The sequence below is a fragment of the Lolium perenne genome, chromosome 2, assembly GCF_019359855.2.
Source record: "Lolium perenne isolate Kyuss_39 chromosome 2, Kyuss_2.0, whole genome shotgun sequence".
NCBI lineage: Eukaryota > Viridiplantae > Streptophyta > Magnoliopsida > Poales > Poaceae > Lolium > Lolium perenne.
This window is the reverse complement of record NC_067245.2, coordinates 241,372,163-241,388,826: the sequence shown is the minus strand read 5'-3', so window position 1 is coordinate 241,388,826 and position 16,664 is coordinate 241,372,163.

The window sequence follows — 16,664 nt, the reverse complement described above, 5'->3', positions numbered from 1 at the left end:
TCGCGCCATTACCGGTACGTGCACCGGTCTCGTAGAAGAAAAAGTAGTTGTAGTGTAGATTCTCCGGTTACTCAACTTAGCTCGCATGGGTGCAGCCGGAAGCATGCCTCATGGTTCTCCACACTGCACTGGTAGTTCTCCGAGTAGCCCGGATCCCAGTGCCGTGGAACCAATTTGCTCGGATCCCATTGCGTATCTACCACCATATGTTTCCGACGTTAGGCTTGCTCAACCGTTCTCCACCTCTTCCAGTACTTTACTAGGCCGGATCCCAACAACCCAAGAACTCGAAGAGGAACTACAAGGCCAAGCTAGAATGGCAGCCAAGGTACAAGAGGTGGAAAACAAGAAAGCTTCCAAGGCCCGGAGCCGTGAAGGGGTGCGGGGTCAATGGTGGCCCTGCGAGACAACTGACGCGGAGCTCCGGGAGCTTCAAAACGAAGGCATGATCTCCGAGCATTGGAGTTTCACGCGCGACTCCGACGTTCCCAAACCCGACGCGGATGAACGCGTTATAACAAAGCCGTGGGTCGAGCGCGGATTATCACTCCCTTGCTCGGAGTTCTTCCTCTCCGTCCTCGACACGTACGGGCTCCAGCCCCACAACATCTGCCCCAACTCCTACCTCCTGCTCTCGAACTTCGCAACTCTTTGCGAGGGGCACCTCGGAATCCGACCCGACATCAAACTATGGCAATTCTTTTTCCGAGTGAAGAAAGAGACGAAGGACAAGGCTATGCTAAACTGCGGAAGTATGACGTTCATGCTCCGCTCTGGTCGGATGTATCCTCCTCACGACTCCCACGAATCCGTCCGGTACTGGAACGCCGGATGGTTTTATGTGAAGAACGCGTCAGTTCCGAGCGTCCACGATGGACTCCCGCCCTTCAGCAACACGCCTCCGGAAGAATTGGCGAGCTGGAGCTTCATCCCCACGCTTGCCCAATCACCCATACTGGAGAAGGCTGCGCGGAGGATTTCCTGGTTAGTTCATGATGGACTAACCGGGGCCCAGCTCACCCTCAGCTGGTTTACCCGGAGGATCCAACCCCTGCGCTACAACGCACGCCTGATGTGCGCTTACATCGGCGGACGATCTCCTCCGAGTCACTCGCCACGATCTTCCGGCCGACTCCCTCAAGAGAAGGTTCAAGACATTGGTGAAAATTGCTAGGGGCCAACAGGTCCCGGAACTGATTAAGGATATTAGCACACACGACAAATGTCCTCCGGTAAGCACTTAATCCTTCGCATTCCTTTATCCTTTCACAATTTTCTAAGTGTTTAACTTGTTCTGCTCACCCTTTTCGCAGCTTGACTCTCTGGCGGAGGAAAACCTACGCGCCATACTCCGAGTTCCCGTTAGCGGTGACTCGGTGGAAGAGGATCCGGAAGACCCTGAGGAGGAAGAAGAACGAGTGCCCCGAAAGGCTGCTCCTTGCCCTACAAAGCGTTCCCGCGCCAAAGTCTCTGGCTCTGACGTCGGAGGCAGCGGCGAGGCTTCCTCCAAGAAACCCAGGGTGATCAAACCACCTCCGCTTGACTCCAGGAAGGCGGAGCGCCAGCGCCTGAAGATGCTTTCGACAGCAGGGAAACCCTCACGTCCCAACATTCCGGGCGCATCGTAAGCTTCCGAGTAACATGCGTTGTTTATCTTGGTAAGCTGTGTTATGTATACTTTTCTTTTACTTGCTCACAGGAATCCGAACCCTACCACCGCGCGGACCAATGCTCAGGAGCATATCACTAAGTATATGCAGAAGAAATCTCCCGCCGTTGGCCCTTTGACGCCAGCTCCGCCGAGCGCTCCACAAGCCCCCCTGCAGCCTTCTCCTCCTCCCGCGGACCAGTCTCCAACTCCTGCCGCACCCACTCCACCGGAAGTAATTCCGGTTAGCAGCGACAGAGCGAGCGGAGATGGTTCCGGTGGCAAGGGTCCCATCAACGACGAAACTGAAGGACGAAACCAGGGGGAGGCAGAAGTTAATTCCTCTGGCAAAGCTGAAGTCACCACAGGTGATATGGTCGTTTTCCCCAAAAACTTTGGAGATCCGGCTGATCTTACTTCCACCCCGAAAGCCTATGCCACGAAGTTTTTTAACAAACTAACGGAGGCAGAGAAGTGGGAGCTGGAGCAAGATTTGCTCAATGCTATGCTAAACAATGCCTGGGACAAACCGGACGTTGAAACGTCGGAGATCCAGGACGTCAAGAAAAACATTGGCGAATTCTTCGACAAGCTTGTTTGCAAGCAAAAGGTAACTGATACGTCTCCGACGTATCGATAATTTCTTATGATCCATGCCACATTATTGATGTTATCTACATGTTTTATGCACACTTTATGTCATATTCGTGCATTTTCTGGAACTAACCTATTAACAAGATGCCGAAGTGCCATTCTTTTTCTGCTGTTTTTGGTTTCAGAAATCCTAGTAAGGAAATATTCTCGGAATTGGACGAAATCAAAGCCCAGGGGCCTATTTTTCCACGAAGCTTCCAGAAGTCCGAAGACGAAACGAAGTGGGGCCACGAGGCGCCCAGACTACAGGGCGGCGCGGCCTAGGGTTTGGCCGCGCGGCCCTGTCATCTGGGGCCCTCGTGTGGCCCCCTGACTTGCCCTTCCGCCTACTTAAAGCCTCCGTGACGAAACCCCCAGTACCGAGAGCCACGATACGGAAAACCTTCCCGTAGACGCCGCCAACGCCGATCCCATCTCGGGGGATCCAGAGATCGCCTCCGCACCTCGCCGGAGAGGGGAATCATCTCCCGGAGGACTCTACGCCGCCATGGTCGCCTCCGGTGTGATGTGTGAGTAGTCTACCCCTGGACTATGGGTCCATAGCAGTAGCTAGATGGTTGTCTTCTCCCCATTGTGCTATCATTGTCGGATCTTGTGAGCTGCCTAACATGATCAAGATCATCTATCTGTAATTCTATATGTTGCGTTTGTTGGGATCCGATGAATAGAGAATACTTGTTATGTTGATTATCAAAGCTATGTCTATGTGTTGTTTATGATCTTGCATGCTCTCCGTTATTAGTAGATGCTCTGGCCAAGTTGATGCTAGTAACTCCAAGAGGGAGTATTTATGCTCGATAGTGCGTTCATGTCTCCGTGAATCTGGAGGAGTGACAAGAACCACTAAGATTACGGATGTGCTGTTGCCACTAGGGATAAAACATTGGTGCTATGTTCAAGGATGTAGTCACTAGTTACATTACGCGCAATACTTAATGCAATTGTCTGTTGTTAGCAACTTAATACTGGAGGGGGTTCGGATGATAACCTGAAGGTGGACTTTTTAGGCATAGATGCATGCTGGATGGCGGTCTATGTACTTTGTCGTAATGCCCAATTAAATCTCACTATACTCATCATGATATGTATGTGCATGGTCATGCTCTCTTTATTTGTCAATTGCCCAACTGTAATTTGTTCACCCAACATGCTGTTTGTCTTATGGGAGAGACACCTCTAGTGAACTGTGGACCCCGGTCCAATTCTCTATACTGAAATACAATCTACTGCAATATTGTTTTACTGTTTTCTGCAAACAATCATCTTCCACACAATACGGTTAATCCTTTGTTACAGCAAGCCGGTGAGATTGACAACCTCACTGTTTCGTTGGGGCAAAGTACTTTGGTTGTGTTGTGCAGGTTCCACGTTGGCGCCGGAATCCCTGGTGTTGCGCCGCACTACATCCCGCCGCCATCAACCTTCAACGTGCTTCTTGGCTCCTCCTGGTTCGATAAACCTTGGTTTCTTTCTGAGGGAAAACTTGCTGCTGTGCGCATCATACCTTCCTCTTGGGGTTCCCAACGAACGTGTGAGTTACACGCCATCAAGCTCTTTTTCTGGCGCCGTTGCCGGGGAGATCAAGACACGCTGCAAGGGGAGTCTCCACATCCCAATCTCTTTACTTTGTTTTGTCTTGCTTAGTTTTATTTACTACTTTGTTTGCTGCACTAAATCAAAATACAAAAAAAATTAGTTGCTAGTTTTACTTTATTTGTTATCTTGTTTGCTATATCAAAAACACAAAAAAATTAGTTACTTGTTTTACTTTACTTAATATCATGCATGTTTTTATTTCACTAGTTAAGCATAATGGAAAACAACAAAAATATGAGAGATCTTTATGAACTTTATCTTGAATTAGGACATGATGTGTTTGAAGAGAGAATTAAAAAACCCATGGAACTTTATATGCATGCTAATGGGAATGCTATTACTATGAATGCTTTGAACACCATTGTTGCTAATGCTATGGAAAATTCTAAGCTTGGGGAAGCTGGCTCTGATGAGCATGATCTTTTTAGTCCCCCAAGCATTGAGGAGAAAATTTTCTTTTATGATTACAATATGCCTCCTATATATGATGATAGCCACTTTGTTGAATTTGCTCCCACTACAACTAATAAAATTGATTATGCTTATGTGGAGAGTAATAATTTTATGCATGAGACTCATGATAAGAATGCTTTATGTGATAGTTATATTGTTGAGTTTGCTCATGATGCTACTGAAAGTTATTATGAGAGAGGAAAATATGGTTGTAGAAATTTTCATGTTACTAAAACACCTCTCTATGTGCTGAAATTTTTGAAGCTACACTTGTTTTATCTTTCTACGCTTGTTGCATTATGCTTCTTGAACTTGTTTATTTACAAGATTCCTCTTCATAGGAAGCATGTTAGACTTAAATGTGTTTTGAATTTGCCCCTTGAAGCTCTCTTTTGCTTCAAATACTATTTCTTGCGAGTGCATCATCATAACTGCTGAGCCCATCTTAATGGCTATAAAGAAAGAACTTCTTGGGAGATAACCCATGTGTTATTTTACTACAGTACTTGGTTTTATTTTGTGTCTTGGAAGTTGTTTACTACTGTAGCAACCTCTACTTATCTTAGTTTAGTGTTTTGTTGTGCCAAGTAAAGTCGTTGATAGAAAAGTTCATACTAGATTTGGATTACTGCGCAGTTCCAGATTTCTTTGCTGTCACGAATCTGGGTCCACCTCCCTGTAGGTAGCTCAGAAAATTAAGCCAATTTACATGCATGATCCTCAGATATGTACGCAACTTTCATTCAATTTGAGCATTTCCATTTGAGCAAGTCTGGTGCCATTTTAAAATTCGTCAATACGAACTGTTCTGTTTTGACAGATTCTGCCTTTTATTTCGCATTGCCTCTTTTGCTATGTTGGATGAATTTCTTTGATCCACTAATGTCCAGTAGCATTATGCAATGTCCAGAAGTGTTAAGAATGATTGTGTCACCTCTGAATATGTTAATTTTTATTGTGCACTAACCCTCTAATGAGTTGTTTCGAGTTTGGTGTGGAGGAAGTTTTCAAGGATCAAGAGAGGAGTATGATGCAACATGATCAAGGAGAGTGAAAGCTCTAAGCTTGGGGATGCCCCGGTGGTTCACCCCTACATATATCAAGAAGACTCAAGCGTCTAAGCTTGGGGATGCCCAAGGCATCCCCTTCTTCATCAACAACATTATCAGGTTCCTCCCCTGAAACTATATTTTTATTCCATCACATCTTATGTGCTTTTCTTGGAGCGTCGGTTTGTTTTTGTTTTTTTTTTGTTTGTTTTGTTTGAATAAAATGGATCCTAGCATTCACTTTATGGGAGAGAGACACGCTCCGCTGTAGCATATGGACAAGTATGTCCTTGGTTTCTACTCATAGTATTCATGGCGAAGTTTCTCCTTCGTTAAATTGTTATATGGTTGGAATTGGAAAATGATACATGTAGTAATTGCTATAAATGTCTTGGGTAATGTGATACTTGGCAATTGTTGTGCTCATGATTAAGCTCTTGCATCATATGCTTTGCACCCATTAATGAAGAAATACATAGAGCATGCTAAAATTTGGTTTGCATATTTGGTTTCTCTAAGGTCTAGATAATTTCTAGTATTGAGTTTGAACAACAAGGAAGACGGTGTAGAGTTTTATAATGTTTTCAATATGTCTTTTATGTGAGTTTTGCTGCACCGGTTCATCCTTGTGTTTGTTTCAAATAAGCCTTGCTAGCCTAAACCTTGTATCGAGAGGGAATACTTCTCATGCATCCAAAATACTTGAGCCAACCACTATGCCATTTGTGTCCACCATACCTACCTACTACATGGTATTTTCCGCCATTCCAAAGTAAATTGCTTGAGTGCTACCTTTAAAATTCCATCATTCACCTTTGCAATATATAGCTCATGGGACAAATAGCTTAAAAACTATTGTGGTATTGAATATGTAATTATGCACTTTATCTCTTATTAAGTTGCTTGTTGTGCGATAACCATGTTCACTGGGGACGCCATCAACTATTCATTGTTGAATTTCATGTGAGTTGCTATGCATGTCCGTCTTGTCTGAAGTAAGAGCGATCTACCACCTTATGGTTAAGCATGCATATTGTTAGAGAAGAACATTGGGCCGCTAACTAAAGCCATGATCCATGGTGGAAATTTCAGTTTTGGACATATATCCTCAAATCTCAAATGAGAAAATTATTAATTGTTGTTACATGCTTATGCATAAAAGAGGAGTCCATTATCTGTTGTCTATGTTGTCCCGGTATGGATGTCTAAGTTGAAGAATAATCAATAGCGAGAAATCCAATGCGAGCTTTCTCCTTAGACCTTTGTACAAAGCGGCATAGAGGTACCCCTTTGTGACACTTGGTCAAAACATGTGCATTGTGATGATCCGGTAGTCCAAGCTAATTAGGACAAGGTGCGGGCACTATTAGTACACTATGCATGAGGCTTGCAACTTATAAGATATAATTTACATGATGCATATGCTTTATTACTACCGTTGACAAAATTGTTTCATGTTTTCAAAATCAAAGCTCTAGCACAAATATAGCAATCGATGCTTTTCCTCTATGGAGGACCATTCTTTTACTTTCAATGTTGAGTCAGTTCACCTATTTCTCTCCACCTCAAGAAGCAAACACTTGTGTGAACTGTGCATTGATTCCTACATACTTGCTTATTGCACTTATTATATTACTCTATGTTGACAATATCCATGAGATATACATGTTACAAGTTGAAAGCAACCGCTGAAACTTAATCTTCTTTTGTGTTGCTTCAATGCCTTTACTTTGAATTATTGCTTTATGAGTTAACTCTTATGCAAGACTTATTGATGCTTGTCTTAAAGTGCTATTCATGAAAAGTCTTTGCTTTATGATTCACTTGTTTACTCATGTCATATACATTGTTTTGATCGCTGCATTCACTACATATGCTTTACAAATAGTATGATCAAGATTATGATGGCATGTCACTCCGTAAATTATCTCGTGTTATCGTTTTACCTGCTCGGGACGAGCAGAACTAAGCTTGGGGATGCTGATACGTCTCCGACGTATCGATAATTTCTTATGATCCATGCCACATTATTGATGTTATCTACATGTTTTATGCACACTTTATGTCATATTCGTGCATTTTCTGGAACTAACCTATTAACAAGATGCCGAAGTGCCGATTGCTTTGTTCTCGCTGTTTTTGGTTTCAGAAATCCTAGTAAGGAAATATTCTCGGAATTGGACGAAATCAAAGCCCGGGGCCTATTTTTCCACGAAGCTTCCGTAAGTCCGAAGACGAACGAAGTGGGGCCACGAGGCGCCCGGACTACAGGCGGCGCGGCCTAGGGTTTGGCCGCGCGGCCTGTCATCCGGGGCCCTCGTGTGCCCCCCGACTTGCCCTTCCGCCTACTTAAAGCCTCCGTGACGAAACCCCCGCATCGAGAGCCACGATACGGAAAACCTTCCGTAGACGCCGCCAACGCCGATCCCATCTCGGGGGATCCAGAGATCGCCTCCGGCACCCTGCCGGAGAGGGGAATCATCTCCCGGAGGACTCTACGCCGCCATGGTCGCCTCCGGTGTGATGTGTGAGTATGGACTATGGGTCCATAGCAGTAGCTAGATGGTTGTCTTCTCCCCATTGTGCTATCATTGTCGGATCTTGTGAGCTGCCTAACATGATCAAGATCATCTATCTGTAATTCTATATGTTGCGTTTGTTGGGATCCGATGAATAGAGAATACTTGTTATGTTGATTATCAAAGCTATGTCTATGTGTTGTTTATGATCTTGCATGCTCTCCGTTATTAGTAGATGCTCTGGCCAAGTTGATGCTAGTAACTCCAAGAGGGAGTATTTATGCTCGATAGTGGGTTCATGTCTCCGTGAATCTGGAGGAGTGACAAGAACCACTAAGATTACGGATGTGCTGTTGCCACTAGGGATAAAACATTGGTGCTATGTTCAAGGATGTAGTCACTAGTTACATTACGCGCAATACTTAATGAAATTGTCTGTTGTTAGCAACTTAATACTGGAGGGGGTTCGGATGATAACCTGAAGGTGGACTTTTTAGGCATAGATGCATGCTGGATGGCGGTCTATGTACTTTGTCGTAATGCCCAATTAAATCTCACTATACTCATCATGATATGTATGTGCATGGTCATGCTCTCTTTATTTGTCAATTGCCCAACTGTAATTTGTTCACCCAACATGCTGTTTGTCTTATGGGAGAGACACCTCTAGTGAACTGTGGACCCCGGTCCAATTCTCTATACTGAAATACAATCTACTGCAATATTGTTTTACTGTTTTCTGCAAACAATCATCTTCCACACAATACGGTTAATCCTTTGTTACAGCAAGCCGGTGAGATTGACAACCTCACTGTTTCGTTGGGGCAAAGTACTTTGGTTGTGTTGTGCAGGTTCCACGTTGGCGCCGGAATCCCTGGTGTTGCGCCGCACTACATCCCGCCGCCATCAACCTTCAACGTGCTTCTTGGCTCCTCCTGGTTCGATAAACCTTGGTTTCTTTCTGAGGGAAAACTTGCTGCTGTGCGCATCATACCTTCCTCTTGGGGTTCCCAACGAACGTGTGAGTTACACGCCATCAGTAACTCCCCAGTAGCCCCCAAGTATTTAGGCGGAAACTCTATCAGTTAGCGTCTGAATACTTTTAGAGAACTCAATCTGAAAGGAAAGTTTTAAATGTCGTGGTAGCCCCCAAGCATGATGGCGGAAAGAATTTCCAGCGACAATGCTTTAGAAAGACTTAAACCATGATGGCGGAATTCACTCCGTTTCTGACTGTGTTTGCAGGAACAAAAAGCCCTGCATTACGAGTTGCACAAAAACATTGCGCTGCAGCGTCGTGTGACCATCAGCCAGGCGGAGAAAATCCAGTGCCTTCAGGCGGAGAATGCGGATCTGAAGAAACAACTTTCAGAAGCTCAAGGTTGGTTTCCGATCATCTGACGATTGTGGGTTATGTCCCGCACTTTCTGACCTTGATGCTTTATATAACTATGAGCAGGTGCCTCCTCTTCTCTCGCTGCAGCTTCCTCCGAGTTGGAGACTCTACGTGCTTCACAAAAGAATCTCGAAGCAAAACTCGCAGTGGCAGAACAGAAAATTTCTGAGAAGAACTCGGAGCTTGCTCGGAAAACTGGTGAGTTTGAGCTGAAAAGACAAACTGACAGCGACACCATCCAGAAGCAGCAAAGAGAAATTGGAGGTCTTCGCAAGTATATGGAAACAGCAGAGAGCTGCTGGGATCTGCTCAACTCCGACGTCATGGGTACGTCCTCGAAACTTATACGACAGCATATGTGTAACTTGTTGTATTTAACAAAATTTGCATCTTCCAGATCCACTCGGATATGACGAGGAACGTCGGAGCCAGTTCCCGCGCGATGACCTGCTTCAGCTGGCCGGAGAAGACTGCAAGGATCTCATCTCCGCCTCCAGGAAAATCTGTCACAACCTCAACATCAAGAAGAGCCGAACCTGCGATGTGCGCAAGCTCATCAAGAGGATGGATTTGCTTCCGGAGCTGGTTGTGGACCTGCAATCCTCTTCAGCACGGGGTGCAGCTGCCATGTCCTTGGCTATGTGCTTAGGGCATAATCCGAGTTTAAACCTGGACCGGGTGACTTCTGGCGTTCCTCCGGAATGTGATGTCAATGCGCTGCTTGACGCGGTTAGCGGCTATGATACACGCATTGCTCGGAGGATCCGCCATGATGAATTTTATGAGAAGGTGGTTCTTCCTGCTGACGAACCTCTCGAAGCTGAGCTTTTGGAGGATCGCGAAGCGGAAAACAAGCCCGCCCAATCCGGAAGCCAGTATACGTGGACAAGCTCAAAGAACCAAGGTGGCGCTGCTTCTCCGACTGCAGCTGGAGCGGAAGAAGATGAAGATGTCTCTTCGCCTGCCAAAGACGCAGAGAAGGAAGCTCCGACTGACGCAGGGGGAGCTGATGCCAACGTGGAAACTTCTCCGGTTAAGGAGAAGTAAAAACTTAGTCCTGCGGAAAAACAATGCATCATTTTGGCCCCAGCGAGGGTTTGTAATATAACTTTAATTCTTAAGTATCTAGGGATGAAACAATTATGCGTGGGCGGAAAACTTATCCTGCTATCCGTTAGAATTATTTGCATGTTTCGTTTGTTAAAAGCAAGTGCTGGTTTGTTAATTTTCCGGCTTGCCCGTTTGACCTTCCACGAGCCGGAAAACCTTTGGCCGGAAACGCTCGCCTGCGGTGACGAAACCCAATGGCGTCCGTCCATAACCGCGGAAACAAGCCCCCAGCCTAGGTGCCGGAAGTCGCTACCAGGAATCCACGAGTTCGCAACAAAAAAAATTTCCACCAGAAAACTTAGGCTTACGTCTTAAAGGACGATTTTGAAAATCACAACTTTCATACACGCCTAGGCGGAAACATCCAGCTCTGCGGTTTTAGTCGGAAAAACATACATGATCTAAAATGAACAAGTAAAGGAGGTAAAAGACTCAAAGAGTGAACCATAAGCTTTATTTCATTGATCATGTATAACTATTACAGAGTTTGTAACTCGGAAAAAATATGCTAAGTGTAGAAAGGACGTAGCTGTGCGATGTTCCAAGGGCGATCTGTCTCGTCGTAGATGTCATCCGGATTGTCGTGGGATCGTCACGGCATATGCCATAGGGTGGCTAATCGATGTGGTTCCTGAGGGATCTCACGGCGGTATCCGGATGCGGGTATGGGCACGAGCGACACGGCGACGTACCCAGGTTCGAGGCCCTCCGATGGAGGTAAAACCTCTACTCCTGCTATGAGTGTATATGATGATCACACAATACAATGGTGCTCCTAGAGCTGTGTCCGGCTGCTCCTGAGAGGCTAAGGAAGACTATGGTCTCTCTCACAGGGCAGCTCCGTAGGTGGGTCAAAGCAATAAATGATCGATCCCCTGCATGAGAGGGGGTAGTGCGGCTTATATAGGCACCGGCACTTTACATATAAGACCCTATAGTTTACTGGCCGGCTGGGCCGGCTTCGGCTTCCGCTCCTTCCCGAGGCGGTGACGTCAGGAGTGGTTGAGGCATCGTGGCCTGTCCCATCCGGCTGCCACGGTCAGCGGTATGGAGGAGGTGTCCCTGTCGCCGTCAGCCACTGTAGCCAGTACGGATCGTCGTAAGCCCTGACGGCCTGTCCAACGCGCGGCACTATTGCTCCACAGTGCCCCGCGCTTTACGGAAGATGGAGTCAGCGTGGACTTTAGGAACCCGGATCACCAACCCGGTTCCTTCCAGTGCAAGACTCGCCAGCCTCGAGTCGGTCTGAGGTACAAACCCCCGTCGGATATGGCTTGTAGAAGCCGGCCCAGCTACATCATTGGTTGCCGTAGCCAGGCCGACTAGGACCTAGAGCCAGCCGCCTTCCGGACCAGCCGGCCACGGCGCCAGCCGGCTGCTCCTCAGCCGGCCTTTGCCGCGAGCCGGCCAGCGGCCAGCCGGCTGCTCCGCGTCCATTGCCCTATCCGGTCTTCCCCGACATTAGCCCCCGGCTGGCAAGGTCCTGCGCCCGAAGGACCTAGGCAGGTTTTCCGGCTTCTCGAGTATATTTGACGGCACTTGGAGGGGCCGATCGAGAATTTCCATTCAGCCGGCTGCGCCCTCATCCGGCTCGTTCTCGCCGGCTGCTTCTAGCCGGCCGCTTTTACACTTGTGCAGCTTTTTGCTTTCTCGCAAGATCTGATGGCGCCTCCGCCTTGCTGACGAATTTTGGCTCGGGTGGAACTTTTGGTCCGGCTCCGGTTTGCGGCGCGCCGGAGTCTCCGCCGCCTCGGGCCCTGCGCCCGACTTGACTGGTCTGACGCCTGGCCTGGCGGTCGGTTCGTCTGGTCACATCAATGTCCCTCCGGATCCGGTGCGGTAGTGGGCGACGTGGTGTGGCCGTTTCCGATAACCGTTGTGGACGTGGGAGGAGTTACGGCGCAGTAAATCCGGGGAGTTACGGCCCACGACCGCCACTTGGAGGCCAACCGCCAGCGGCAGGAGGCTATAAATGCCGCGGGGGAGGCATCGAGGCGGCCACTTGCCATTCTCTTCCTCCTCGCGCTCCTGCTTCCATCGCTCTCTGCGCCGAGCCCGCTTCAAGCTCCGGCGAACTCCTTCCGGGCGAACTCCGGCGGGCGAATCTCCACCGATCCGCCGCCGCCACTCCGTCAATCCGGCGCCACGGGGCCGCGCATCTCGACGGAGCGTCCTCAGCCGCCGTTGTCGCCGCCGCGGTCGCAAGGTTCTTCCTCGCCGTTCAGCCTCTCCTGGTCATCTTCTTCCTCGTCCTCGTCAATGGCGTCCCCCAGCGGATCGTGGAGGGGCTCCTACATGCGGGAGGACGACGTCGAGCGATCGTGCGCCTCGGCGGATCCCGCAGTCGGTGATCACGCGGGTGCCCGGCGAGGAGGTGGAGCCCGAGCCGCGGCCCGGCGAGCGCGTCGTCTTCGGCGCGCATCTGGATCGCGGGCTAGGCCTGCCGGCTTCAATGTTCTTCCGGCAATTCCTCGACCACTTCGGTCTTCAGCCGCATCACTTGCCGGCCAACGCGTGCGTCCTCCTGAGCTGCTTCGTGGCGTTCATGGAGGCTTACGCCGGCTTGTGGCCCGACATCGACTTCGGAGCCGGCTCTTCTTCTTGAAGGCGCAGACCAACGACGGCCGCTGCGGGCTGCGGCGCCGCCTCGATCTACACCCGGCCTGGTACGCCTTTCCCCAAGATCCCCACCGTCGACTCGGTGAAGAACTGGCAAATGTCATTCTTCTACGTGCGCAACGAGGGGGAGCTCGTCGACCGGATCAACCTGCCGGAGTTCAACCCGGCTCCTCCAGTCGGCCGGATCAACTGGAGCCACAATGCCCGCTCGACGGATCGTAACGCCGAGGTGAATCTGCTTTGGGACTTCCTCGGCGACCGCCACCGATGGCGGGCTGATCGCCGAAGATCTCCTCTCGCACCATCGCCGAGCGCCGGTGCTGCCGCTCCAGATGTGCACCCACAAGATCGGGCACATGTCCGGCCGGTTCGATCCGAACCGGACGTCCATTGCGCGGCTCTCCAAGGCCCAGGTGGCCAGCCGGGTGAACCACATCACCAAGGCGAACCTGTCGGAGGACTGGAGTTACGGGCTGGTGCCCTGCGACAGGGACCATCCACCGGCGCGGGTAAGCCTCGTGTCTTTGCCATTTTCCGGCTTGCGGCTGCGAGGCCGGCTTCGTTTTTCTTCTGCCGACTTCCGGCTTGTCATATGCTTACGTTTTCTCTGTCTTGCTAGCTTTTTGAGCGCCGTAACGCCGAAGACGGCGACCTGGCGACGAGGAGGTGGACGCCGGATCACGTCGATCCGGCTGACCAAGCCGGCGACCATGCCGGCGACGACGACCGCCGCAGGCGCCCGATCTAGGCGGCCGTGGGGAGCACAATCCGCCCCCCTCACCAGAGCAGCAGGAGGAGGAGGAGCCGGCGACGTCCGGCACGGGGCCAATCCCCGCCGTGCCTCTGCGTACGAGGCCGCCAAGCACCACGGCGACTTCGGCGCCTAAGGGCACGAAGCGAGCCGGCTCCACCGCCGCTCGGGAGGCGAAGGCGAAGAAGCAGCGCGGCAGCAGCCGAAGAAGGTCCCGGAGCAGGCCGGGTGAGTTCTCTCTCTTTTTCTTGTTTGATTCCTTTTCTTTCCTTACTTTTATGCTTATTATCTTTCTCGTTTATCCGGCTAGGGCCCCTATCAAGTTTGCCCAGGCGGCGGCTCCCGGCAAGCTCCGCGCGTTGTGTCGCCGCTTCCGCGCCGCAGGAGGGAGCAGACGCCGCAGCCTTCCTCGCGCGCACCTACGCCGCCGCCGCCTGCGACAGGGCTTCTTCCTTTGCCGTGCCGCTGGCCTCCGCGCCGATCGCGGCACGCGGGTCGAGCCAACGCGGCAGCCGACGCTGGACGACATGTTCCCGCGCCGGACACCTCTTCGGACCCAGCCGCCGGGGCCGGGCGGGGCATGCCGCCTTCCACCGGAGCCGGAGCCGGCGGGGCTGCTCCGCCTTCGACCGGAGTCGGCGGGCCCGCGCCCAACGTCGTGGTGCCGGAGAGTTCTCCGGAAGGAGCGCCTCAAGCGCCGGAGGCAACCGGGCCGGCTGGGCCATCCGCTGCGCCCGGAGCGACGCCGCCGCCGCAGCCCGACGGCGAGAGGAGCCGGCCAGGGAGGAGCCGGCGAGGGACGAGCCGGCGCGCATGGAGGGCGCCGACTCGCGCGCTGGTGAGGACAAAGGGCCCAGCGGGCCCGTCTCGAAGGCCTTCACGTGGCCAAGGGTGCCCGGTTGGTGGCTGTGCCGTCGCCTCCGACTCCGCCTTCGGCTCGGCAGAACTATGGAGAAGGCATGGCACCAGGCGAACTCCTGCGAGGTACTCAGCCGGGAGGGGCAGCCCGGCACGGCGCCCATGAAGATGCTTTTCTCCGGCTATCGCGCCAGCCTCAAGACCAAGGCCGCCGAGACCCTTGCCCAGCCGGCGACGCCGGAGGATGCCGAGAAGGTGTGTTTTCTTTTCTTTTGCAATTTTCTTGTCCTGGTAGCCCTCCGAGACGTGGGCCGGCTGTCGAAGCCGGTCCAGGTTTCGTCTAAGCAACCGATTCTTTCAGACGGTTGAGGAGCGGCGCACCTTCTTGTACAACCAGGTGGTGACCAGCTACCACAAGGCTAAGATCGAGCGAGCCGGCTTGGCTCGCGAGCCGGAGGCCGTCAAGGGTAAGCTCTATGCTTCTTTCGACTTGATGTCTTGTTTCTTTTTTAATCTTGGTTGGCTGACATTTCTTTCCGGCCGCCTCAGCTTGAGGCCGCCAAGGTCCCGCAGCTGGAGTCGGATCTCCGAGCCGCTCGCGCGCATGCGCCGAGAGCGAGGAGGCGGGCCGATCTGCCGCAGTGCAAGCTCAAGCCGGGCCGAGCAGAGCTGACGCGGCTGCGCCTGCTGGAGCAGAACCATCTCACCGAGCTCAACTCCCTCAGACGGCGGAGAAGGCGAAGGTGGACGATCTGAGCCGGCGGCCGACGGAGGTGGAGAAGCGGCTTGCGCTGCAGAGGAGGTCACCGCCAAGTCCACAGAGCTGACGGCTACCGCCAAACGATGGACCGACGATTTTAGCGCGCTTGATCGCGGCTTGGCGGGTGAGTACATCTTTATGTTCCTTTCCCTTTGCCGGCTTTCGGCTGTCGACTGCCGGCTTTTGTTGGCAGCCGGCAGCAGAAACTTCTGATTTCTTCGTTATCCTCATCTTTGGGCTGGGGACAGTCGGTTCTTGCCGGCTGCCGCTGTGCTTTTCCTTTTGGCTTAGGACTTCGAAAATTTGCATTTTTCAGCTTATTTCGGCTTTGATGGTTTCGACTTGCTTCTTCTTTTTGCAGCGGCCTTCCGGAGACGCAGGAGGCGGCTTTGGCAGCCGTTGGCGTCGCGCGCGACTCCAGGAGGCGGGAGACCGGCGAGGGCAGCTCGGAGTACTTCTCCATGGAGGACCACCTGGCGTCCATGGCTGCCCGCATCGAGCCCGTCACCAAGCTCGGCTGGGAGCTCCGGAAGGCGGATGAAGAGCTGGTGCCCCTGCTGTGGCTCCGAAGAGGCGGCGCCGCAAGATATCTCCGGCCTCATCTCCGCGATGGAGCGGGCGCCGGACCGCTTCTTCGATCGGGAAGGAGTCGGCCACGCGCGCCGGTGCCGACATGGCGCTGTCCTTCGTCCTCTCCTGGTACAACGAGGTGGACCCGGGCAGCTTGAGTTCCGGCGAGCCGGCGTGGAGGACAAGCTCCCGGCTGAGCTCAAGGCCGCCCGCCTTGCTCGAGCCAGCACCATCGCCGGCTTCGTCGACAAGGCCCTCTTCGTCGCGGACCCGAACCCTCCTCCATCCGATGAAGAATACATGGATGATGAGGAGGCGGAAGACGTGCTCGAGGATGACCCGGCAGCCGGCTCCGCCGATGCCCCTCCGGCTTAGATTTCGCTTTTCGCTTGTTCTTTTGCCAAGACAGTTTATTAAATCCCCGGGATGCCGGGTGCAGATGTAAGACAATATTATCGCCTTTTAATTATGTCACACTTTAATGTGTTTGTTAATCAATTGTGTACCGAGTTGCTTTCTTTCGACTCGTTCGCTTTTTCCCATCCACCCCACTCTTTGGCTGTGCCCTTGCCGGTCATACGTCCGACTTGCGATCCGTCGCCGGATCAAGAGCGGGCCGCTGGGTGAGGCCGACAGTATTTCAGTCGAACGAGCTGAATTCGGCAATCCGGCACTTTTATG